Below are 24,769 nucleotides of genomic sequence, written 5' to 3'. Positions count from 1 at the left end.
GAATTGCATAGCATAGCGCCATGCTCTCAGTAACTTTGTTGGTTAGAACCAAATGAGTTCAACTTCTAACCTTTATAAGAACCCATTTCTATAAAAATTATCAAGTCTGTGTATGTGGGAAATAATCAAATTCCCCCAGCCCCTCCCCCCCCAAAAAAAACACCATACACACCAAAACTCTATCACCCAATGCATAGGTAAAATAAAGATCAAATATTCCCAAAGCAGGTAACATTGGCAACAGTATAAATCTATTTAGTTTCCTAAGTATCTTATTACTTTAAGGCACAATTTTTGGTATTTTATCTCTTTATTGCTACAGATTTGACCATATGTCTCCAAAACTAAGAGAAGGATATTAAAACATGTCTCCTATCACTCTAAAAACTGATTGATATTTTAAAACCCAGTCAGCAGACTGATGAGCCTCAGAGAGGAGGTGGGGGTGGGGGAAGAAAAGCACACCTGTAATACTTTCAACAAGAAAGATAAATTTAAAAACAAAAACAAAGAGCCCAGTCAGTTTAATGATTTCATTTTCCTCCCTAAAGCATCAGATGAGAAGTATAAGCTTAGGAGATATCAGCAAAAGCTTTTATATTTGTAAGCAATCTATACTAATAAAAGGGTAATATGTTAATTAGACTGGACATCTTCCAGACATCATTCCGAACATCCTTCCTGACAAAGCTGGGGGCGTGGGCGGCCTACAAACTGCTCGAGGCCCCTCGCCCAGGCCGGCCCTGCCCCCCATGCCCAAAATGTCTGACTCGATCACCCAATGGCGAACGGGGAACCGGGGATGGGTGGCGGCGGGGGACAGGGCCGGCTGCGGGCAGCTGGGGAAGATGGCCCTGATCGCAGGCCAGGCCTAGGGACAGTACCCGCACATGAATTTCGTGTGCCGGGCCTCTGGTGTTTATATGAAAGTTTTCTATGTCTTTCCAAAGGGTAATTTGGCAACATGTATATTTTTCTTTCAATTATATTAACAAAATGATTGGACCAATTAATTATGGTACATTCAAATAAAGGAATACTATGTGGTCATTTTAAAATGTAGACAAAATGTCTGACAGGAAAAAAATGTTCAATAAGTAAGTTAATTGAATAAAAGAAAAACATAATAGGGCAAGCAATTTCATTAAAAAAATATTTGTATATACACAAACAGAGCTGGAGAACAAATACAAAAATGTACACAGCTGTCCAAAGTCTACTACTGACTGAGCTACACAAATAGCCCTGTTATAAATAAAGGCTCAGAGAAAAAAAATATATACATAAAAAAAAATCCTGATAAGCCATTTGGAAAAGAGCTCACTCTATGGTCCAGCTAAATATAATTTTTCTTTGCTCATCTATTAATAAACATCTCAAATAGAAGCTCACTTAAAAATCTGGAATTTCATTTCATTAGGCTAATATGCCTTTATTTTCAAAAGTCAAATGACTTTGTTGTTACATTAAGAGCAATTTAAGAGCTACAACTATGAAATTTATAGCTCAAATAAGTCAACATGATAAAACTCCTTGTGAAAAATTGCAAGCACACTAATTTTATCTCCCACCGATATAGCTGAAATAACTCTTTTTTAATGATTTCAAAAAAGGCCAACTGAATAACTAGCTAGCTACTAGGAGTATCATAAAAACACTCATAAATTTCTTAAATAGTTGGCTATAAGGTCCAAATGTCTCTGCTACAAGGAAACCATCCCTTTACCCTTGTAAGGTAGCTGGCATTGTGTTTACTGTTTTACATTCACTAAGACCAAATACAGCCTTCACAAGTACTGGGCATGCAACTCCCTGGGCTTTCTCTCTACAAGGTCTTCTGGCATGAGATAGTTCCAATGCGTAGGAATTCATAATCCGTAACAATCAAAACATTTTGGCAGATACATAACAGGAAACACTAGTATTGCAATATCATAAAGGGAGAGAAACAGGGTCAATCAACAGTTCAAAAGCAACGTGAGAAAAGAAGCAAAACCAGTACCTGAAAAGAAATGGCCCAGGAAGACCTGGGGCAGGTGAGGTAGGAGCACCAGAAGAGTTCATTCAGATAGAGTAGTGCCACTCAAATGTGGCAACACTGGTATAACCTGTGGGGTTGTCAGAAATCCACATTCATGGACCAAATGCCGCCTACTGAATCAGAAATCAGAGGATGGCCTGGCTGGTGTGGCTCAGTGGTTGAGTGTCGACCTATAAACCAGGAGGTCACAGTTTGATTCCCTCATCATTGATGTTTCTATCTCTCCTTCTCCCTTCCTCCCTGAAATCGATAAAAATTAAAAATAAAAATAAAAAAAAGAATGTAGAATGTTTTTTAAAAAATCAGAAGATGGGCCTACCCTTCTGTTTGAGCAAGCCCTCCAGGAGATTCTGAGGCCTGCTCATGTTTGAGGGCCACTGAGATGGAGGAATTTCCTCAACAGGCCCAGCCTCTGCTCAGATGAAACAGGGGGGAGGGAAGGGGGGTGAATTGCTGACCACATTTCTTCTAAAACAGGACTCTTTTTCTGGGGTGGAAGAAGGTGGGGGAGGGAATGCTATTATTAGAGAAATATGGCTGGAGACAAGAGCGCCCAGCAGTGCGAGTAGGATTAGGGAGACCCCTCCTTGCTTCCCCTGGGGTCACACCTAGAAGACTCTAAAAACCATTAGGACCTATTTTTGCCTAAATTGCTTTGACTACAGTCTGACCTGGTTCCTATCAACCTGGAAGGATCTGTGAACCATAAGCAGGACTGTGTGTTTTGCAGCTTCACATGGAGTAAAGGAATGCACAGAAACAAGGCTGCACACTCAAAAATAATGAACGTGGCTCCAGAAAATGAAAGGTAGAATTCCAACTGTCTTTGTTCTTTAGCAGTTTATTAATCACAAAGTTCCCATCTGGATGGAAAAGAATAACTGACCACTGTTACCCATAAGTCATCCAAGTCAGTATGCTGTCTGTGTAGCACACTGAGACATTTCCACTGCTCAAGGTTATGAAGTTATGCAGCCCTACTTTTTTCTAGACAGGCTTCATTCCAGATGTTTCATTTTCTTAAGGGACTCTACATGCAACAAGGTGAAATAAGCTTCAAGGTATCATTATTAATAAAGTTTGTAAGCAATGTAAGTCAGAACAATCCCTAATATTTACCTAGTTCTCGTAAGGTTTTCATTCACTAACTTAGTCCTCCTGGCAATCCCTATAGGACTGGCAGTGGCCATTAGGGCTGTTCACCAACATTCCAGTTCTCCTTCCAGGCCGTAGGCCCATTATTGCGCTGTATTTTCCTGACCCTCTGAAGTAGAGATGTGTGTCCCTTCTAGGTGAAAATCTGTAAGAGGCAGTGTGCAATTTGCTATCATCCCTTCCCCTTGCCATGATGACCAATAACCTTCCAGAGAGTAAAAAGCCAATCATCCCAGGTTCTCGTACAAGGATGAGGTGGAAGAGCTATTGGTCAATCCACAATGGACATGAGTGAATGAAATACATTTCATTATTTCAAATGACTGAGATTTGGGGCTTGTTACAGCACATAACCTATTCTGACTGATACAGGTAGGTGCTATTATTATTCCAATGTTCTATATAAAGAAACTGAGAGTTGGAGAGTCTAAAAAATACCTTAGAAACACATAGAAGGGTAGTGTCACCGAGTAAATGAATTTTTGTTTAATGCCTGATCTTTTGGCTTCCCGAGCTAAAGGAAATTAATTAGCTGATTCCTCAAAGAGTCCCTCTTGTGATTTCAGTTCATACTTGGCCAAACTGAGATGTGATAATATCACATGACCAAGAATTTCTCAGAGACTGCCTTCATCTAAAGAGATTAACATGTTGCCCACTGTGACTCAGCTGTTATGTGACCAAAGGAAGGATCCAAACCTAGATTTTTCTGACACTAAAGCTTGGGATTTTTATCACAAAACTACATTACTTTCATGGCAAAGCACACCCAAAAAGACTAAAAATTCTGGTCCTTAATAGCTATCATCTTGAGGTCATAATTTAAGTTATGGCTTCAGGTTTTTATTTATAAAGTGAGAATACTTATCCTCCTTTCCTCATAGGTTGCTATGAACTAGGTTCAGTTTAAAGGGTTTGCAAACTACACATTAATAGAATTACAACTAGTAAATAGTAAAATTTCAGCTCTGGGACACTCCTGGTTTATAAATGGCTCTAAAAAAGGGAGAAGTAATACTTTGTATTCACTGCTTTTAGAAGAAAAGCTTTTTACTTTCATTATTATGGATGAAAATATTTCTAAAATGTAATACTTTATTGCAGGCTCCTCAAACAATATTAAACACAATTTAATTTTGTCCTGATGACTCAGAGTGGCTTTGCCTTGTTTTGATTGGAATATCAACTAGGACATGGTCTTGTACGATATACTCTGGACACCTTGTGAAAAGCCAAGGTCTTTTCTTAAGAAACTTAAGGTCAAGAATGGGAAATGACTTTTTAAAAGCATAATTGTGATTAGTGCTGTCACACAAGTAAAGGTCCACAAAGGTCTGGAGGAGGGCAAGACGACTCGGAAGATGGCCGACGCTGCCATTGGGAGCAGTGGGTTACTGCAGCAACTTTGCCTGCCCAGCTCTTGTGTGGGGCTTTGGCCTTAGAAATGAGAGAGCCAAGTGAATAGGTTTATTGATACTTTGTGCAAATTAAGAGCAAGCAAAGTTGGACTGTAGTGAAGACTTTGGGTGTACATATTCTTTGGTTTTTATGACATCTATTTAACTTTTTTTTTCCTTTACTTTTTCGATGTGTGTCTACTTCCTGGTTTTGCTGGGTTCTTAATACGTCTGTCCATTTCCAATGAGTGTAACATTATATGTTAGACCAGCCTTTATGTTAGAGAGCTTTTTAGATATGTTGTAGCATGAATTCAAGAAAACCGTATCTTCTAGATTTTACACTCCATATACATGTTCATAAAGAATCCTTCCCGCTAGTTCAGGGTTTTACCAGTATGTTTAAATTTCATCACCCAAAAGATTCTTTCTAAATATACCCATACACTGCCAAGTCCACTGAACCTGAGTAGACAAGACTGTTAATGATACTTTCAAACTTTTAAAAAGTACCATCCATCGGTGCTCAAATTTTCATTTGGTTTCTCTGAACTCCAATTGTCATAATGACTCAACACCAAAAATAAGTGTTTAAATAATACTTATATGAGGCTTTCATTGACTCACTCAATTCATGTATGCATTTTTATCTACCCAATAAATATTTACTGAGCATTTGCTATGCCTAAAGCACCTTGCTGGTGGCCAGGGATAAAATGATGAACAATTTAGATTTAATCTTCACCTCCTTGAATCTTTACACATCAGATGCAATTGGGTTTTTGTTTGTTTTGTTTTGTTTTTACATACTGGCAGAACTTCAGACACTCTCCAAAAATTGTTTTGTTCGGGGCAGGGAAGGAGGCATCGAATGAATGACACTTAAATAGAGAAAAGATCTCATAAACAGGGGAAGGGTGGGGAGATTTATCATAATTTAGTCAACTGTGAATGTCTGCTCAAAATTTAAGGATGTGTCATGTTATGGAGACTTTGATTCTCTTTTTTCTAACTACTGACACGTAGTTCTCTTTAAATTATAAAGGGCTGGTTTCCTCACCAAGGAACGATACACTTCATTAATAATGAAGCTTGCTGTCGGCCAGTCAAGCCCACAGCAATGAAGAGAGCATACTAAACGATTTGTCTCTTCAGGTTCCAATTTTCTCTGCTGGTGTCTACAGGGTGCATGGGGAATTGCAGGTGGGGCGGTTCCCTTACTCTCTTCTGCTCGTCCTCTCACCGTGGCACCTTATCGTACACTCTGTAGGAGAAGAAGAATCCTTCCCCTTTGGGCCAAACTCAGTTCTTTCCATCAATCATGGTCTGTAACTCCCGACACTCCTCCCCCGCCCCTCTACCTCCTGCTTCCTTAGAGGCTAAATTGTCAAGTCCTTCCATGCCAATGAATTCTCTTCTGGATGGAGTGGTAGTGGATAGATGATCTACAAAACAGTAAAATCTTTTATACTGCCTCAAATAACTTACCTCCTATGAGTTAATATGCCAAGAGTCTCTGACTCTCCCTTTTCTTTGTATTTCACTTTCAAAGGTTGGTTTGGAAGTTCAGTATGTTTCTGGCTCAGAAAAACCCCCACAAAAAACAACAACAACAAAAAACAGTGTGTATGAGCAACAAAATATATCCCTCCAACCTTTATTTGTATTTGCTGGCTTATTTGTTTGTTATGTGTCTCCTCCATTAGATCATGAGCTCTAAGAGAACATTTTGTTTATAAATTCATAGTATGGTGCTTGATGAATAGTATATTTTCAAACAAATTTTACTGAATGAAGGTGGAGTCTTGGCCAAGAGACGCTCCTACACAAGTTACTTCTGTATGCTCATGAGATTGGAAATTCAAGAGAGACAATGCATGCACACATGCTTGTACACTGAGCTGTTATGAACATATAATGCATTATTATAGTATTTACAAACACCATTAATATAAATTTTTCATCTTTACTGAAATGAGTCTTGTGAAAATTAAACTAGTAATAAATTGATAACAATAATACTTTGAATTCCATTTTATTTCAGGTTTCAAATACTGAATATTTTATAAACACTGTGGGGTTTTTCCAATTTATATTTTAAATGTTACAATTACATTGATTTTTATTAAGATGTTTATTTTAGAAGCAGTCGGAAGCAGACTGTTGTTTTCTTAATAGTAAATTAAGTTTAACAACTATTGCATACTAATTGCCATTGAAATTCTCCTTCAAGTACAAAATAAATAATATTGTAAGAAGACAGAAATTAATCCCCAAATCACACTCATTAGTAAGCATTAGGCTCTCATGTGAAGATTAAAGGTTCTACTTGGAATAGGAAAGTTTATGATATTTTAGGCGAATGATGTTCAAAAGCTCTCAGGTAGCAAAACTGATATATTCCAGGGACAGGGACAAGGCCAAGTGCTTGGGGCATGGTGAGGGGTGACCAGCACAAGATGAGACAGCAGGAATGGACGGGCTGCTCATGCAGCTGTACACAGAACTGTGGGATTGGTGAAGTGCTTTTAAGCAGGTTAGTGACATGATCCTACGTGCAGTCATCACTCTGGCAGTTGTGAGGATAATAAATCCCCAGGTAACAGGGATGGAGTAAGGAGACCAGGTAAGAGATGTTGGTGGATAGGATTAGGACCGGGACAGGAGGTGCTGAAAAGAACAGAACAGACCACAGAATGCACTGATCTATTCTACGTAAGGGATAAAGGAGAAGAACCAAGGAGATTTCCAGATCCCTAGCTACAAGAATGGCTGTGTCATTCACTGGGATAGGGAAGACTGGGAAGAAAATCTGTGCTGGGAAGGCAGTGTTGGGAAATCAATAGTTCAGGTGTGGGCATGCTCAGTGTGAGAAGCCTGTGAGACATCAAAATAAAGATGTCACAAAGGCACTGGCTACAGGAGCATGAAGCCCGGGGGATGCCTACTTGACATGTCCATTTTGATATTTCACAAGCATCTCCATGACAAAGTTGTGGCACAATTGAGACAAACAGGCAGTCCAAAGTAGAGGACTCTACAGGCAATTCCAGGGTCCAGATCTGGGGTCATCAGTATACATCCTCACGTGTAGAAGGAGAAGTACCTTTGACCCTTTGTTTGATTTAAAAGACCACAGATCTGATGGAATGTAAATAGGGACCTGCTGGTACTTGATTTAAAAGTTTTCATCGTGGATTTCTTTAGATACAAAATCCTCTGCAGAGTATTCAGAGCATATGTCTATTTCGGAGAAGACATGCTACAAATATGTATTTGTTTCTCATTGAATGCAGAATCAATTAAACATCAAAGCGTTGCCTTATTAAAATATGTATCTTCACATGAAAAATAAACTGGCATGAGGAGACTTAAGCAATCACTTTTCAATTATATGTTCCAGAATCTTGGTGGAAAAATCTGACCACAGACCTTTTGAGTTTAGGAAGTGATTAGGTAACTTCTAAATCAACATTTTAAAATGGCATCAAGCCCCATTCCCCTTCATGAATAATTCATTCTAAAGCCATTTAAGCAAGGTAGAAATCCACGCAGGAGGAAGGGAGCCATGGTCCGGAGAATGGGATGTCAGAACTTGGTAGGCATGAGGAAGATGTTCACTTAGAAAGATGGCAGCCCCAGTCAGGATGTTAAATATCGAGCAAAGCAAAGAAGGCATCCCCACAGGGAGAGAGTGGGGATGCCCAGCCACTGAGTCTCAGAGCCCAACTAGAGCAAGAGATATTTCCATATGGGGCTGTGGTCCAGCACAGGGTGTCAGAGCCTGGGCCAGGTGTGACAGGACTCCTCTGGGAGATGTGAGGAGGCCTGACATGGGTGTTGACACCTCAGCAGCATGAGGAAGGAATGGTATTGCACAGTAGGCCAGAGCAGGGAATCAGGGCACTAACACTGAACAGAGAGTTCCCATGGGGTGGGATGAGGGCAGCAGTGATAAGAGGCTGCTTACCTACTGAGATGGTCTCTGTAGGATACCTGGAGAGCAATGAGCACATCTATCTTCCAGATCTTGGTTTCTAAATACCACTCTCCACTAAAAGGAATCAGGGCATCTGGGAGAAATGGCTAATTTTAGAGTTAGGGCAGGGAAAGTATAAAATGATTTTAGAACAACCCTCCCCCCCCACCGCCCAAAAAAAGGCAAGTAAATGCTCAGAGAATAATAGGGGTTATCAAAAGGACATAGAAGCCTGCTTAAATCTGCCACTTGTCAATTATGGGACAATTAAGCATCAAAATAAATGACAGTAACAGATTACGACCCATTAAAAATGAGACCATAATAATATAAATTAACAAATGAATAAGTTGAATGTTTAAGAAGGGATAAGATACTTTGTATAAATTCAAAGCACCCCCTCACAAAATACTCATTAGTTAAAAATGGAAATCTATCTGAAACTTGATAGTGGCAAACACCCCTAATCAAGTGATCAAAGTGATCATCATCATCACGAGAGGAGCTGACCTCAAGCACTAAATGACACAATGAGAATACGGTACCACGGAGGGACCCAGAATAAGCTACTGTGGCATAAAAACTGTTTTAAGCCAAAGGCATTTGAGTTCCTGAAATCTCTTATTTGCCTAAACGCAGAACCTCCCAAAAGAAGTAAAAAAAAAAAATTTAACTGTCATAAATCCCAACCCGGGAACAACTCAGAAGTTGGTACCACACCTAAATAGATACTGTCACAAAACTATCATATCTCCCGTCTATCTTTCCTAAAAATCATTTGTTCTTCCATAGCGCCCTTCTCTCCCCCCCCGCCCCACCTCCCTCTGCCCCCTTTGCTTCTAAGAAGTCATTTGTTCTCCAAGAAGTGCTCCTCTGGCTGATCCTTCCCCATTCCCTATTAAGATGTTATATAAACCCCAAACCCTAGGTGCTTCTTCGAATCATATTTCTTTGTGAACTCATGTGCATACATAATTAAGTGTTTTTCTTTCCTCTTGCTAATCTGTCTTTTGTCAGTTTAATTTGTAGACCTCCAAACACTAAACCAAAGAAGGTAGAGGAAAAGTTATTTTCCTACTACTTCTGTGAAACTCCTGCCAAACCTGAATCTAACAACAAAAAGCATCCACTAAAACCGCACTGGGAGACACCCTACAATAGCTGGCCTTTCAAGAGCAGGGGAGTCTAGGAAAGACGGAGGAAACACTCCAGCCTGAAGGAAACTGATGAGATGTGACCCCTGAATCCAACACACGATTCTGAACTAGATCCTTTTATTCCCGAAGACATTATTGAGACAACTGGGAAAACTCGAATGAGGTCTGAGGATTAGAGGGTAGTAATGTACCAATACTAATGTCTTGAACTCGGTGCTTGGATTGTAGTTACATAGAATGTCCTTGTGTGTAAGAAATGCACACTAAAGTACTTGAAGGTGAGGGTATCATACGGACAAGTTATTTCCAAGTGGTTTAGGGGGAAAAAGGTTTTTTTATTATACTTACAAACTTACTGTAAGCATGAGTTTAAAAAAATAAACACTTGAAAAAATGGCACTGATTTGCTTTAGTGTCCCATCCACTCACTGCAGAATAGTCAACTATTGGTTTGAAATAAATCTCCAGTGTCAACTGAGAGGCCATATTGATTTTCCAAACTTCCACTTGACGTAGGCAGCCTCCCATTGCAGCCAAGCATACATCCACTGTGGTTTCCCTAGCGCTACGGCAACACTGACAACTTATTCTTTTTTTTTTTTAAATATATTTTATTGATTTTCTACAGAGAGGAAGGGAGAGAGAGAGAGAGCCAGAAACATCGATGAGAGAGGAACATCGATCAGCTGCCTCCTGCACATCTCCTACTGGGGATGTGCCCGCAACCCAGGTACATGCCCTTGACCGGAATCGAACCTGGGACCTTTCAGTCCGCAAGCCGACGCTCTATCCACTGAGCCAAACCGGTTTCGGCAACAACTTATTCTTAATTAAATAAGAAGCCATGCCCCCAAATTCAATCGTAGTCAGAATTGTGACACAAGTTCTTTAACCTTTCACTTGGCCTTTTGGAGTAATCATTTTTTATATGTTCACTGGTTATCGTTTAGCTTTGTTTAAACAGAGGTTCTAAATACTATAAAATTAGGATACTACATGAAATCTTTTACTAAACAGACTTCCTAGCACTATTAGACACTTTCACAGAAGTGAGAAATTTTTCTTCACATGGTTCTTCTCACATTTAAGCAACTACTGTGTATTCTCTTTCAATGAAAACTTACTAGAAAATGCCCACAATCACAATTATGTTATTTGCATTTAAAACGTTTTTCATGGGAACATTAATATGAAAGGCATCTAACAGTTGACCATTCCACAGATTTTGAATGCATCTGAATTTTTGTCAGCCTTTACGTTGTCTCTTACTGGACAGATTCTAATGTGTAAGATGAAAGCAACGCAGTGCAGCCAAAACCATGAGGTTGGTCCTTAAATCCTGGGCCACACAGGGAATCCCCAGTAATAGAGAACCCACGAAGGAGCTCTCATCACGGGGAAGTCTGCCCAGGAGATTAGATAAGGCTCAGTTCCACAACTTAACTCAAACACGTTCATCTCAGTTTCAAAAAACATGATTCTCACCCTAGCATTTTATTTTTAAATAAATGCAGTGTACAAGTTTGCTATTAGCCAGATTATGTAAACTAACTTTCATACTTCTCTGATGTTTGAAGATTACAATCGACTTCAGCACCATGATTCACTGTTTTTACTTAAACAGTGAATTTTTATTAAAAAGAGAGAGAGAGAAGTGCCTTTCATGCGTAAGGCACAATACTCCATAGAGAAAAACTGCCTTAAAAATCACACTATGGTTGGCTATAATTAATTCTGTCTTCTCAAATGCTAGGCCACAGGCTTTTAAAGATTCGAATTATCTTCCTTTTTTATCTAACCACCTGCTAGTCATTAGATATCAAAATACTTTATAAGAATGACAGGGAAAAAACCCTATCTGTCTGAAGCATTTCCTATCCATCAACTCTTTGAACTTGAGCCAAGCCTGCCACAATGAGATGTATTTCTTAAGTAGAACCAAGCAAGGCTGGCGGTTCTGCACTAGTCCTCCAGAAGCCTGCCAGATCCCAGGTAGATGTAACGATAAACTTATGTAAAAAGGCTTAGTATGCCCAGAGGTCCAATCTGTCCTGAGTTAATTTAGTTAAGATTACCACTGACCTCATAAAAACAGTTTATTTTATATAAGGAAAAGCATGTTAGTTCATAGGGTAAGACATAAATAACCACTTAAAAATATACACTAAAATTTAAAAATAGACTTTAAGGCACCATGTGTCAGTTCATGTCCTATGGGAAGCAGATGTCCAGACAGAATTAGAAATATAAGAGATGATTGGGGGAAACACCTGTGATGGATAAAGGGGGTAGGGTACAGAAATAGGCAGAGGAAGCTTCAGACCACCATAAACTGTTGGCACCTGAGAGAGGAAAGGAGAGAAAGAAGAATCGAGTAGGAGGAGCCTCAAGATGCGTGAGCCTCTGATGAAGTCTCTGCCAGCCCAAACCCAAGCAAAGACTGCCTGCCCACAAGATGACTTCTGTATCGGGCAGAATTGGCCCCTCAATGGTACCCCGCCTGGGAGTGGCCCAGAGAGAGTGTGGCCCTGTGGAAAACAGATCAGAAGTCGTGGCACCTACAGGATGTTGGCCAGTGAATTTAAAAGCAATTGTTATGACCTAGCTGGTTTGGCTCAGTGAATAGAGCATCAACCTGCGGACTGAAGGGTCCTGGGTTCAATTCCGGTCAAGGGCACATGCCTGGGTTGCAGGCTCAATCCCCAGTAGGAAGTGTGCAAGAGGTAGCTGATCAATAATTCTCTCTCATCATTGATGTTTCTCTCTCTCCTTCCCTCTCCTTTCCTCTCTGAAACCAATAAAAAATATTAAAATAAAAATAAAAGCATCATTAGGACAAAACAGAAACAACCTCATAAACACAGAGAACCAACTGATGGTTGCCAGACGGGAGGGGGTTAGGGAGTTGGATGAAAAAAGGGAAGAGATTAAGAAGTACAAATTGGCAGTTGCAAAATAGTCACAGGGATGTAAAATACAGCATAAAGAACATAGTCAATAATACTGCAGTAACTATGGTGCCAGGTGGGTACTAGACTCATCAGGAGGGATCATTTCATAAGTTATAGAAATGCCTAACCACTATGCTGCACATCTGAAAACTAATATAATATTGAATGTCAACTGCAATTGAAAAATTAAAAAACTGTTATGAGCAGAAACCCAAACCATTAACCTTTTATTTAAAAAAAAAAATCACTTCCTAATACCAGTTTAAATAAGAGCTTTTTAAAAATTAATTGAGCACTTATCATTCTCAACCAGAACCTGACATTTTTTCTGAGCTACTATCCTTTCGTTCAAATTCGTTGTTTATGTAATCATCCCCTCTGAGGGCATAACTGGTGAGACCAGCTCTTCCCGAGAATGCCTTCCCAGGTCTGCTGTTCGTGTTTCAGATGGTGTAACAGAACAGACCATCCAGGGCAGGCGATGGGAACGGCCTCTCCACAGCCTCCAACAGTACGGATGGATTTTGACACTTTTCAGCGGGCTGGCATCTCAACCACGGTTCCAACCACGTGAGAGAGAGAAAACGACTGGAGTGACCCCTTTCCCAGCAAGTCAATCTAGCTGCAAGAATTTGGGCCAATCCATGCAGTATGGCTTGTAGCTATCAGACTTTTTTTGAAGGGGAAAGGAAAGAGGTTCTTTTTTCCATCCTATGGGCAGAAAGCACTATGAAAATAGATATTTGAGATCCCTAATAGAATTGACTGAATGCCTACCACTTTCAAAGCATTGCGATAACGTGAGAGGAACACAGGACATAGAGAGAGCAGAATTCTGGCATAGGCTCCAGCACCCACCAGCTGGGTGGCCTTTGAGTCACTTAAGTGCTCCCAGCCTCCATTTCCCCAGCTGGAAAATGAGGGCAATAGATCACATGGACTTTCAAATCCCTACCCACTTCCAAGTTTGAGATTCTGTAATTCACTGTTCACTGAAAGGTATTGAGACTTCTGCAAGGAGGCAAGTAAATCACACCCACTCTCCTCTATTTACCCAGTGCTGTAACCTCTATTGCAGAGAGAAGGCTTCTAATACCTCAGACCTACCCAAAGCTCCAGAATGTAAATTCAACCTTCACTCCGATGCTTTGTATCTACGGTTGACATCTTAACAAATGCAGAAAGGATGTCAAAAAATAAATTAGCAAGGGCGCTGTCAGCCAGACATGAAGAGGAGAGGATAAAATGTGCCAAAAGATGTCCTCCCACGTGTAAAGAAACTGGTAATTGGAAGTCAGAGGAATCCCCCACCTCCCAGAGCAGACTGTGCAGAGGCGGGGCGTCCCTGCAGATCCCCAACCCGTTGCCAGAAGCAGGGCAGCCTGGGGAGGGGAGAGAGCTCTGCCACCCCTGCCTCTCTGCGTACTTGCGGGGATTCATTCCAGTTCCTGGCAGGAACCTGCGGGCAGAAGTATTCCCTTCTGTGGGAATGGAAGGGAATTTCAACATGACAGGTGCACCCAGCAGAACCATACCACGCCTTGATCAAAATTCCTTCTTGCATATCAGTCCCGCATTTTCCTTTACGCAGGACCAGGCTTACAGACTCCAGCCTGAGTTTAGCACAACGGTGGTGGCTCCTTGGATACAGAGCAGCCAAGGGCCAAATCTTCCGGGGCTGGTGGAAGGTTTGTGAGAAATGGACAAATACTGACTTCAAACCCTAACAACTGACTCTCAAGTTCAGTTTATTGAATCACTAACTACAACCAGGGATGTGATGTATTGCTATTTCACCTCAACCACAAAGCAGTGTACAAATAATGGGAACGAAACTCACTTATGACTCTAATTGAAGAGCCATGTGCGCTACTCAATTTGTAAGATCAAGGATGGGAGTCCTTTCTCAGAAGAAGAGATGATATTCCAAAAGACAAAATGCAGTGCGAGATTTTTCAAACGGAATCTGTAAAAGCACATATTCAGGCAATGTAGAAACATGCTCCCTGGACCAAGGAGACCAATACAGTTCCTTTCAAAAAGTCCTAAGTCAAAATGGTTAGTGATGTCACTAAATGATGTTTGGGTCATCTCCTCAGTGCCGAGAAAGTAGACACCGTGTTTCCCTGATTCACATGAAATGCCTGAAAATAATCTTACTGAAAAAAGGACTCCTGACACTATGGCTTTTAGCAGCAAACTAATCTAATAACGCTAAGGCAGAAAATGACAGAACACTGGCACCTTTTGTGGTTGAGGCCATGTGAGCCCAAAACTGTCTGGGCTATTGAAAGCGATCTTTGATCTAGCCCTCACACGATACTGTTATAGACACTGAAGGCTTGAAAGTGATGTAAAACATCTGCCCACTGCACATTTGCCTCTGAGGTTTGACCTGATCATTTCTGACCCCCAAGTAATGACGTACCTCCACTTGAAAAATTACTTTGTCTCTAATGCCATGACACAAAGTACACACATTTTTAAATAGCCCTCTATTGTAAGAATTGCTTTATTTTTCCTCTGGTGTTTTTCCCTTGTGATATCAAAGTTCCTTAAAGTCAGGGCCAATAAAAGGAGGCCTTAACACCCAGAACCTTGGTATTCTGTCAACTTATTCTGATTCAATTTTTTCCTACAATTTTGTCAGTCTATGCTGCCTAACTCAACCTTATGAAACCCTAGCTTTATTCAGCAATGAATGGTTATCAGACACCTACTATGTGCTAAGAAATGAGCCACTCATATAGAAACCAAAATGAATACAAACATTAAAAAAAATCACAATTTAGTGGGGGATGCAATCAAGAAACAAAAGTTATGCATGGTAAGTGCTATGAGATACATATACACAGCGTTACGTGGTAAGAGGACAATCACACAGTGGAGCAATGACTTCAATGAAGCGTGGCCAAGTACTGCTTCTAAGATAAAGAAACGATGGAGCTTTGTCTTAAAGATGAATAGATGCTCACCCAACAAAGACAAGAGAAGAAAAACAAGGAAGAGGTAGCAGCCTGTACAAAAGCATGAAAGCACAGGATTTGATTGCTAAAGTATGTCAGGAAACATCGATGGTGAGACTGAAAAGTAAGCAGGAGGCGGTCACAGAGGCCATCTACATCATGCTTGAGAGGCTGACCATCATTAAAAGGCAAAAGGAGACACTAAGAAATAGCTCCACCCTGCAGCAAGGCAACGGACAGATAGGCTGAATGAGAAACTGGAGGCTGGTTAAAAGGCTACTGTACTCATCTGGGCAAAGCCTGCCCTAAAGCCATTGAACTTGAAATGGATAAAGATGGGCCACATGGAATTGAAATGGGAGGGAGGGTTAACAAAATGCAGGGTTTTGTGGGTGGGAACAGGGAAATGGTGAGGATGGAGTAAGAGATGGCTCTCAGGTACCTGGGCTAAAGCAAGTTTTAGACAGTAACAGCACTGACCATTTATTAAGCAGGCCAGGCATTATTTTCTAAGTGATTTGCTTGCATCATTTAATTAACTTACATACATTACCTAATTTAATCTTCACAACAATCCTGGGGGACCAGTATCCATCTGACAGATGGGGAAAGTGAAGCAATAGGAGGAAAGAACCTGCACTGAGCTATCAAGTGGTGAAGGAAGACTCACTGCCGAGCCCTCACCATTCCCGGGACAAAAAATCCCGAAGGAAGTTTACAAGGAGCAAAAGAAGAGAATGAGTTCAGGTTTATACACACCGGGCTTCAGTGTCTAGAGCTTATAAAATATACAAGAGGGGGTCTCTTGTAGGACTAGAAAACCTGATTCTTGAATGAATGTGGAGGCTGTACGCTAGACACACATGTTTAGGGATCTTCAGGGTGTGGGGGTAGTTGGAGCCTGGGTGCAGGAGGTGTTACAGAGTTTGAGAGAGGGAGAGAGAGAGAGGTGACTGTAAAATCTGCCTGGACCTTGAAGCCTAACGTCTCAGGAATCCAGGCTCAGAGCACGCTCTGCTCAGAGTGAACACACTGCATAATGATCAGGGCATAGGGGGCAGAAAAGTCTGAGGATGTGGTGACATTGATGGCCTCAGGAAAGAGACTTGAGGTTATGGCAAGTGCTTGCCCTTTTGGTCCAGAAGAAAACAAAAGTCCTTTACATATAATGGACCAACACAGCTATTGTAACTGATTAATTATCTTTTCCTCTGTCCACATGTATTGCACTTCTACCATGTGTGGGGAGCTCTGGCCCAAAGAAAGACACAGCACCCACCTCTAGGGGCTGGCTGGCTGGTGGGAAGGGCCGCAGGCAAACTGATGATTACATCATCGCAAAGCTGGAAGACCTGTGAACAGGGGTTCACACTGAGGGCAACTTTGTTCCTGGGGGGCAAGAGGTCAGGTCTGTTGACATTTTTTATTGTGACAACTTGGGGGGAGCAGTGTTACTGACATCTAGTAAGTAGAGCTACAGCTGTGACTAAACAGCCTGCAATGCACAGGAGGAGCTCCCACGTAAAGAATTATATGGCCCAGACTGAAAACAGCAAGAAGGTTGAGAACTCCTGCTAGAATGAAGGGGAGGTGAGAAAGACCGGGAGGAGGAATCAAACACACAAGGCGGCCTTGGAGAGTCAGCACAACCTCTCAAACCTGGGCGCTGACTCCACAAGGAATTTGCCAGGCAATGAGCCGACATCTGATCTTAGTGGACATCTGCTCCTTGCTGGGCACTATTTTATTTCCCACAGTCCCAATCCGTTATCAGCATTTATTAAGCACCTACTATATGCAATGCATTCCTCCCATGCCATGGGGGAGAAATATTCATGAAAAAGGCAGGATTCTCACCTTTAAGTGCATAAAGAATATCAACTCTTGTCAAGCCTTTTCACATCATTTAAACCTCAGAGCAATCCTATGAAGTAGGCAGTACAAGTCTCACCTTGTAAATTCAGAAACCGCTGACTGAGGTGAACTGACGGACCACAAAGGAAGTAGTGGAGCTACTCTGAACGCAAGTCACTCTCCTGCTGCTCCTTCCCTCTGCAAAACAGCACCCACGTAAGGCGTGTATCATTCACACAATATGATACGATAGAAGGCTTTGGTCATCTAGTTCAAATTTTCTCTATAGCTGCTGCAGTTATCAACTGCAGAACACGTTTTTGTTAAAACCAGAAGATGGAGAAGTAGAATAAGATCCTGTTTCTCCAGGATTCAAACAACTGAGATAAAATAAACAAAACTGTATGATTTATAACCATGTCTATCAGGCTGTGAGATTTTGTAATCAAAGAAAGATTGAATCATAGTTGAAAATAGTTAGGAGGCTGTTGCACATTTTATTTTTCATGCCTTTTTAAAAATCGATAAAGCATTTATAGTAATTCTTAGTTAACCCAGAACATCCAGGAAACCAAAACATTTATTTCTGGCCATTCCTAACAAGTGCTTAATGCTCTTGAAAGCAGAATAACTTTTACTAGCAATTTTCACATGGCTAAGCCTTCTTACTGTAAATAACGCATATTAACAAAGAAGTGGGTGGAGGACCCCATAGCTTCATTATAACAATGGAAGCTCATGTCAGGAGGTGAGACCTTGGAGCCTTCCATGTATGTCCCTTTCTTAGCACAAATGACCTGGAAATTTTACTGAGAAATTTGGAAAAATCTGAGACAATTTGAAATTCAGTGAATCATCAGAATCAACTGATGGCCTTAAAAATCTGGCTTCTGATCTTCAGTATCTAAAATGAATGGTTTTCAAAATTCTGAAAAGCTGCATCATTGCTTGCCTCCTATCACAGAATTTTTTATTTGGTGGAGGGCCCTGGGAGCCACATAACTTCCAAGTTGGTAACATCTGTTTTCTCAAGTTTTTTTCTTATATGATGATAGAGTTGTGTGTTGAGGGAGGCAACATATGTCAAAAGAGCAAGAGCCCCAGAGACAAACCCTTTACTTGGTAAGCAACCAAGGATAAGTTGCTTCACTTTTCTAGGATATTCTTAGATGGAGAATGGTTACCTCATAGAGTGCAGTGAGAATCAAATGAGAAGACGTGCGCAAAGTCCCTAGCAAAGTACACCGAGTTCACACTAGTAAATGTTAGGCATTTTCCTTCGCAGAAAGATGAACTTTGAGTTCCAAGGTATTGGTTACCTCACCCAGCCTACCCTTTATATTTGAGAAGGCACCTTTCAATGGTCACACATGTACAGGGGTCACACATGTACAGGGCTCCCACGTGTTCAGAGTTGGCTTGGTGAACTACAGGTCCTGGTCTCCTTAGTACTTTCCTGCGGCTCATGCCTCACTCTTCCCCTAACAGTACAAACACTGAAATAGCTCTCCTCCCTGTCATTATTCCCAGCATGCACCTTGCCTGTGCTTCTCAAAAGCTACACTTGGTATTCAGGACGGTGCACTACAGTGGAATGTGCCCAGGGCTAGGAATTAGGAGACAATCCCTCACCCCAGTCTGGTTCCTGCTTCCACTAATACCTTGCTGTATGATTGAGTCCAATTCTAAACCTTTATCTCCTCATATGTAAAATCAGAGGATTATCTTAGATCTTCTATAGTCTACCTCAATCCAAGAACCCATTGTTCTAATCTAAAATTATATTCTAAGGTTCTAATTAGTTGACAGGCAATGAAAATATCATTGACCTATCAATTATTAAAAGATAATGGAGCTAGGATATATAGCATTTTATATGTAATTATTTTATATTTTACATAAAATGTATTTTATATTTATATTCAATACATCTTTATCAGATGAATGATGAAGTCGTTTTTTTTTTAAATAATAAGTCTGCTTGCCTTCCCCGTGAACTTAATGATTAGTGTTAAAGTAATTGCCACTTAAAGCCTAATGCCATGAGTTAAATGGTTTTATCAGCAACCACTGATGATGTAATTCACATACACTGCAATAAGTATGCTTTAAGGAAGGATTTTCAAATGCTTTCTTTTTCCAGTCTTGGTAATTTTAGTGTTTATAATTGAGTGATGCATGTAATTTTTAAAATACCATAATTATTTAAAAATTAAACATATACTTACAATATATAGTCATTGTTTCTGGTATCAAGATTGAGAAAGCATGATAACCTAATTATGTCACTCACTAAAATAATAATCACCTTATCAGAAATAGAAAAAAATAGGGATATGTAAATTTATACCATAGAATGATACACATATGTGAAAACATACATAAGCAAGAACGCACATATAACATCAACAGAAACAGAACTTGCCGGAAGCCGGTCCATCCTTGCTGCTTGACACAGTCACTGCAGGGAAGAAACATCTGCACAGCATGTTTCAAGGAACCTGGCGTATATAGCATACTGTTCTTAATATGTTTGCTTACCTTCTTGGCGCTATGTGTTTTAACCAAGGTCACCTCTCCGAGAAAGGTTGTTTCCCCAGGTAGGGATTTTTCCCTGAAGTTAGGGAGGGAATAAAATCCCTTAACTAAGTGCCAGGTGGGTAGTTAATCACTTTAACTACAAACAATCACGCTTAAGCTACATAATCTTTACTCCCTGGAATGGAGATAAGAAACGCCCTAACCTTTGGAATAGAAATTGATAGGATTAAAATCAACTGGTATAAATACAGATGTAACAAGACAACAGAATACAGAACCTAGAGACAGAACCTAGCGAGAGAACATGGCAAAAGATCCTGGACGGAACCTGGCTACAGAACTTGGCTGGAGAACCTAGACAGAACATGGCAGGAGAACCTGGATAGAACCTGGCTGGAGAACCTAGCGAGAGAACCTGGCAATAGAGCTTAGCTGGAGATCCTAGCTACAGAACCTGGCTAGGCTGCTGATCAACTGAACTCTGCCTCTGTGTCATTCCTTCTTCACTGACTCCGTCCACACCTTTGGGGACCCCTGGACCTGTTGGGGCTGGACCCCAGCAAGAACTCACCTAAGCCATGAGTTCTTACACCAAGGAGATGGGCCCCATTTTCTCTAAGCACGGATCTAATACCTCTCTTGAGAAATCATTTTGGGAGTTATCAACTTAGTGAGGAAGCATTTACAAATAGCTAATTTCCTAATATTGTAGTTTAAGTACATTTTCTCTTAAACTTGTATTTCCCTAAAGAAGGAGGAATGATTCTTACATTTGAAAATCATTAATACAAGCCTTCTTGTTTCCAGGATCACCCTAGTTCCTCCCACATTTTCCAACTTCTTAATCAAACCTTACTGTTCACCTAAATGGTCAACTCCTTCACTTCCCTCTTGACATGCAGATTCCTGAAGTGGACATGATAATCTCCAAAGGACCTCCACTAGAGTAGAGTGTGATGAAGTTAATGAATTTTAAAAATTTTGCTCTCTTCATTCCTGAGTGGTACTTGTCATTCTCCCTTCTACTCTCACAATACTCATTATGAAAACTTCCACCTGTGAAAAGAAAATTATTTTGAGAAGCAGAAACTCTCTATAAATTTTCAATTCTCTAAAACATTGGAATATCTACCCTCACATTTTTATGCTCTTTCCTCTTTTCACATAAAGCAAACAGGACTTTAAAATTTTCCAAAGAGAAAAAAAAAAGACACCCAGAAACTAGACAGGGATCTATACCATTTTAGACAGAAGGTTTAAACCTATCTATTTTTAAGTTCAGTTGCCAAAAAGCCTCATGTATGACTGACTTTTCCAGGGAAACATGTTTAAGGGTAAGGAAGCTGTCGTGAATTTGGTCTACAATTCCCTCCCCAGATCTGAGTCCCCTTGATTCAAACAACTATAAACAAACTTGAGAAATGAGGTGATCGTGTCCACATGATCCAGGGTTGCCCAACCTGTTAAAAATCTTATCCAGCTCAGCCAGTGTGGCTCAACTGGTTGAGCGTCAACCCATGGACCAAGCGGGTACTGGTTTGATTGCCGGGCTTGATGCCCAGTAGGGCGCATACAGGAGGCAGCTGATCCACTCTGATGGAAGTGTCTATTTCTCTAGCCCTCTACCTTCTTCTCTAAAATCAATACAAACATTTTTCAAACAACCCTATCCAAATAAAAACATTTGTTCTGCTACGAAGGAATTATGAGAGTTTTTACAAAGGTCTTTAATGTTGCTAACATTATCTTTATTATAAACAGAAGAAAGCTGGGGTTCAGTTAGTTACAGACAGGGGATCCCTCATTCTTTCTTTTCAACCATTTCGGTGCCTTACGCTACCACCCTCATACAGACTTACTGTCACAAAATAATAGAGCTAGAGAGTCGTAAAGGTCGATTCTTAGTAGAATTGATAATTAAAGAAAGAGCACCCTTCTATCCACTCACTTTAACAGCAGTAAAGGATTATTGATGAATGAGCTGCGTGCCTGCCTCCACCACAACGGAAAGGTTTGGAAATAGGGTCTCTGTCAGGGAGGGGCTGGGAGTCCTGCAGGGTCTTGTAGAAAAGGACCCTGCTTTCAAATGCTGCTGATGAAGAGAAAGGAATACAGCCTTTTAACAGTTTTAAAATAACAGTATTGTAATGCAAAGCAAACTTGTTATATTAGAAAATGTTCCAAGATCATATCTGCTGAGATTATATTTTTACTAGTTTCTTTGTTTTCCTGTGTGTGTGTGTAAAAGTATTTCAGCATTAACCTCCAAGATAGCTTTTAAATGCCAATGGCTTCCTTAAAGTTTGAAAGGGACAGAGATGGGCAATGCTGCATCCCTTGGGGGGTGGGAGGGAGGAATGACATCTAAGATGTAGAGCTCAGAAGCCTTCTCCCAACTCATCTGAAAAGATCATCGATTCCCATGTGCCAGTCTTTATGGCTGATAAAAACATGGCTTCTTTTAGTAACTCTAAAAGCAGACAGTGAAAGAGAACCTATGAGGGCACCCTCACTTGCTCCGACAGGCAGAATCACAGTCCAGAGCAGCTTCCAGCTCTGCCTCAAGCAAACGCAGCTGCTCCCTTTCAGCAGAGATTTCCCATCTCAAATGCTGCCACACGAATTCCCTTACCCTTCCTCTTCAGAGAACAGGACTGTCCCAGTCTGAGCTCCTGCTTCACTTTGTTAGAGGTCATTTACCTTTCCAGGGATGGGCCTGGGATTACCTCAGAGAATGGAAACCAGAAAGCTCTTTTAATACTTTAGATATTCTTAGCAAGGACTTTACGTCAGTTGTTGTATAAACACAGATACATACACACAAGTGAAATGAAGACTATAGGAAAAGTCTAGATAATTCAAGTTTAAGAACTCTCCCCTAATAAACAAATTTTCCCAGAATATCAACATGATTTCACAAAAATGGGAGTTTCCTGTCCTAAGGATAATTGTTCATTTGCATTTCAAAGCATGGCCAAAGGGCAAAAAGATCGTCCCTAAAACCTCATCTGAAAATTCCTCCTGTGGTTTATAAGAATGTGAGATTACACAGCATTATGAGTTGGTTGATGTTCAGACTCTTAGAAAAGTCTGCAAAATGGAAAATGGTCTGAGAGATGGCTAGTTACAAGATTATAAGCCTCCTTTTATTCCGAGCAGAACATGATGCAATTATAAAATTACAGAACTGCAAAGAAATTGATTTTTTCTTTGGTCAATGGCTTCTCAATAAAGGCATTTTCTTTGTGGGACTTGAGTGTAGATGAAAGAACTGGAGGAAGGAGGAAAGATCTTGTTCAACAGCCTCGTCTAGAAAATGATCTATAAACTTACTTTTAGTGAGTGTTCTGCCAGTGTTTATCTTTATTGTGTATTAAAAGTGTTTATTGAAAGAACTTTGATTTGGCAAAATAAGACAACTGCCTTATGTAATAAGGTTAACAAAACAAATCCCAGACAATAAACTCATTAGAATTTAAAGGAACTCTGTTAGGTCTCCGGAAGAACAAACAGATTATAAAAATGGTTGTAAAACGCCACCTTTTAGGTGGCGATCAGTCCTTCAGAGCCCTGACATCATCCCTCCTTGTAGTCACTCACCTCCAGGCACAGGATCCCAGCCAGGAGCCCCGCCCACCTCAGGTTTTGCAGTGGCTCCAGGCCATAAGAAAGTTAAAGTTTTATTATGTAATCTCCATAGTTAGTAATGCCCCCAAAGTGCATGCAGGCAGCAGAATGTTAAACCGAGGGAATCCCCTTTCTAGGTTTTTTTTCTGATTACTTTCTTCCACATTTTTATCCAAAAGACTAGAGGCCCAGTGCACGAAATTCGTACATGGGTAGGGTCCCTAGCGGCTGCTGGCTGCCGACTGCCGGCCAGGGCCTTCCTTCCCCAGCTGCCGGATGCTGGCTGGGGCCTTCCTTCATTCTGTGCCGCCCCCTGGTGGTCAGCGAACATCATAGTGAGCGATCGAACTCCTGGTTGGTCGAGCTCCCAAGGGGACACTTTGCATATTAGGCTTTAATATATATTTATATAGAAGATTGTATTAAAAAATGACTGAACAGTCTTCTTGTGTTTCTACCACAGTGCTAAAGATTAATACTTTTGCAAAGAGATAATAAATAAATGTACTCCAAGTGTAAACTTTTGTAATATTTGAAGAAAAAGAAAAATAACCCCAAACTGACACTGAGAAGCTTCTAAAAAGAAGGAAAAAAAATCTGTTCAGAAACTTTACAGGAGAGTTATCTGCCCATTCACAACTTAACTTCTGTGTGATTTGATCATCACCTCAAATTGATAGAAAATGCCAAAATATTCAACAATACATTTGGGAAACATTCTTTTCTTTCCTGAATCAAGGAAATTGCAAAGGAAAGTTCTAAATGTCATAAAAATTAGTACTTCCTTTTTTATTAATTAAAAACTGTAATTTAAAAACATAGGTAACAGAATATAATGCATCCTCTAGAAAGGATGCATTACCAAAACTTCAGTAACATGACAAATGTTTATAATAAACTAAAAAATAGATGTGTCATTGGGGAAATTTATTTTATATGGAATACTGATAAAAACAACTTATAATGTTGAGAAAGTATTTAAGAAGTGGTTTCTTTCTTTCCACATTATTTAAATAAATTATTCCTAGAGATTTCTTTGGGTTCATTGGCCCTCAAAGTTTTAATAATTGCCAGAATTAGAAAAGTTTTAAAAGGGAGAAT

General features: G+C 40.3%; 1 protein-coding gene across 2 annotated transcripts in view; it reads right to left on the bottom strand.

Annotated features, from left to right (window-relative positions):
* The window catches only part of TMEM200A (transmembrane protein 200A), a 61,910-nt gene that overhangs the window by 18,224 nt on the left and 18,917 nt on the right, over window positions 1-24,769 (bottom strand). The window contains exon 2 of one of the 2 annotated variants that reach the window (XM_070419236.1): window positions 17,598-17,698. The exons of the other annotated variant lie outside the window; for it this stretch is intronic. The gene's annotated coding sequence lies outside the window, so the exon portion shown is untranslated. The remainder of the gene's footprint in view (window positions 1-17,597; window positions 17,699-24,769) is intronic. 2 annotated transcript variants of the gene reach the window in all.

This window comes from Myotis yumanensis, unplaced genomic scaffold (assembly GCF_028538775.1).
Source record: "Myotis yumanensis isolate MYYU_CA2020_CCGP unplaced genomic scaffold, mMyoYum1.0.hap1 SCAF_6, whole genome shotgun sequence".
Taxonomy (NCBI): domain Eukaryota; kingdom Metazoa; phylum Chordata; class Mammalia; order Chiroptera; family Vespertilionidae; genus Myotis; species Myotis yumanensis.
The sequence above is the reverse complement of the archived record's forward strand: the minus strand, read 5'-3'. Positions and strand labels throughout refer to the sequence as shown.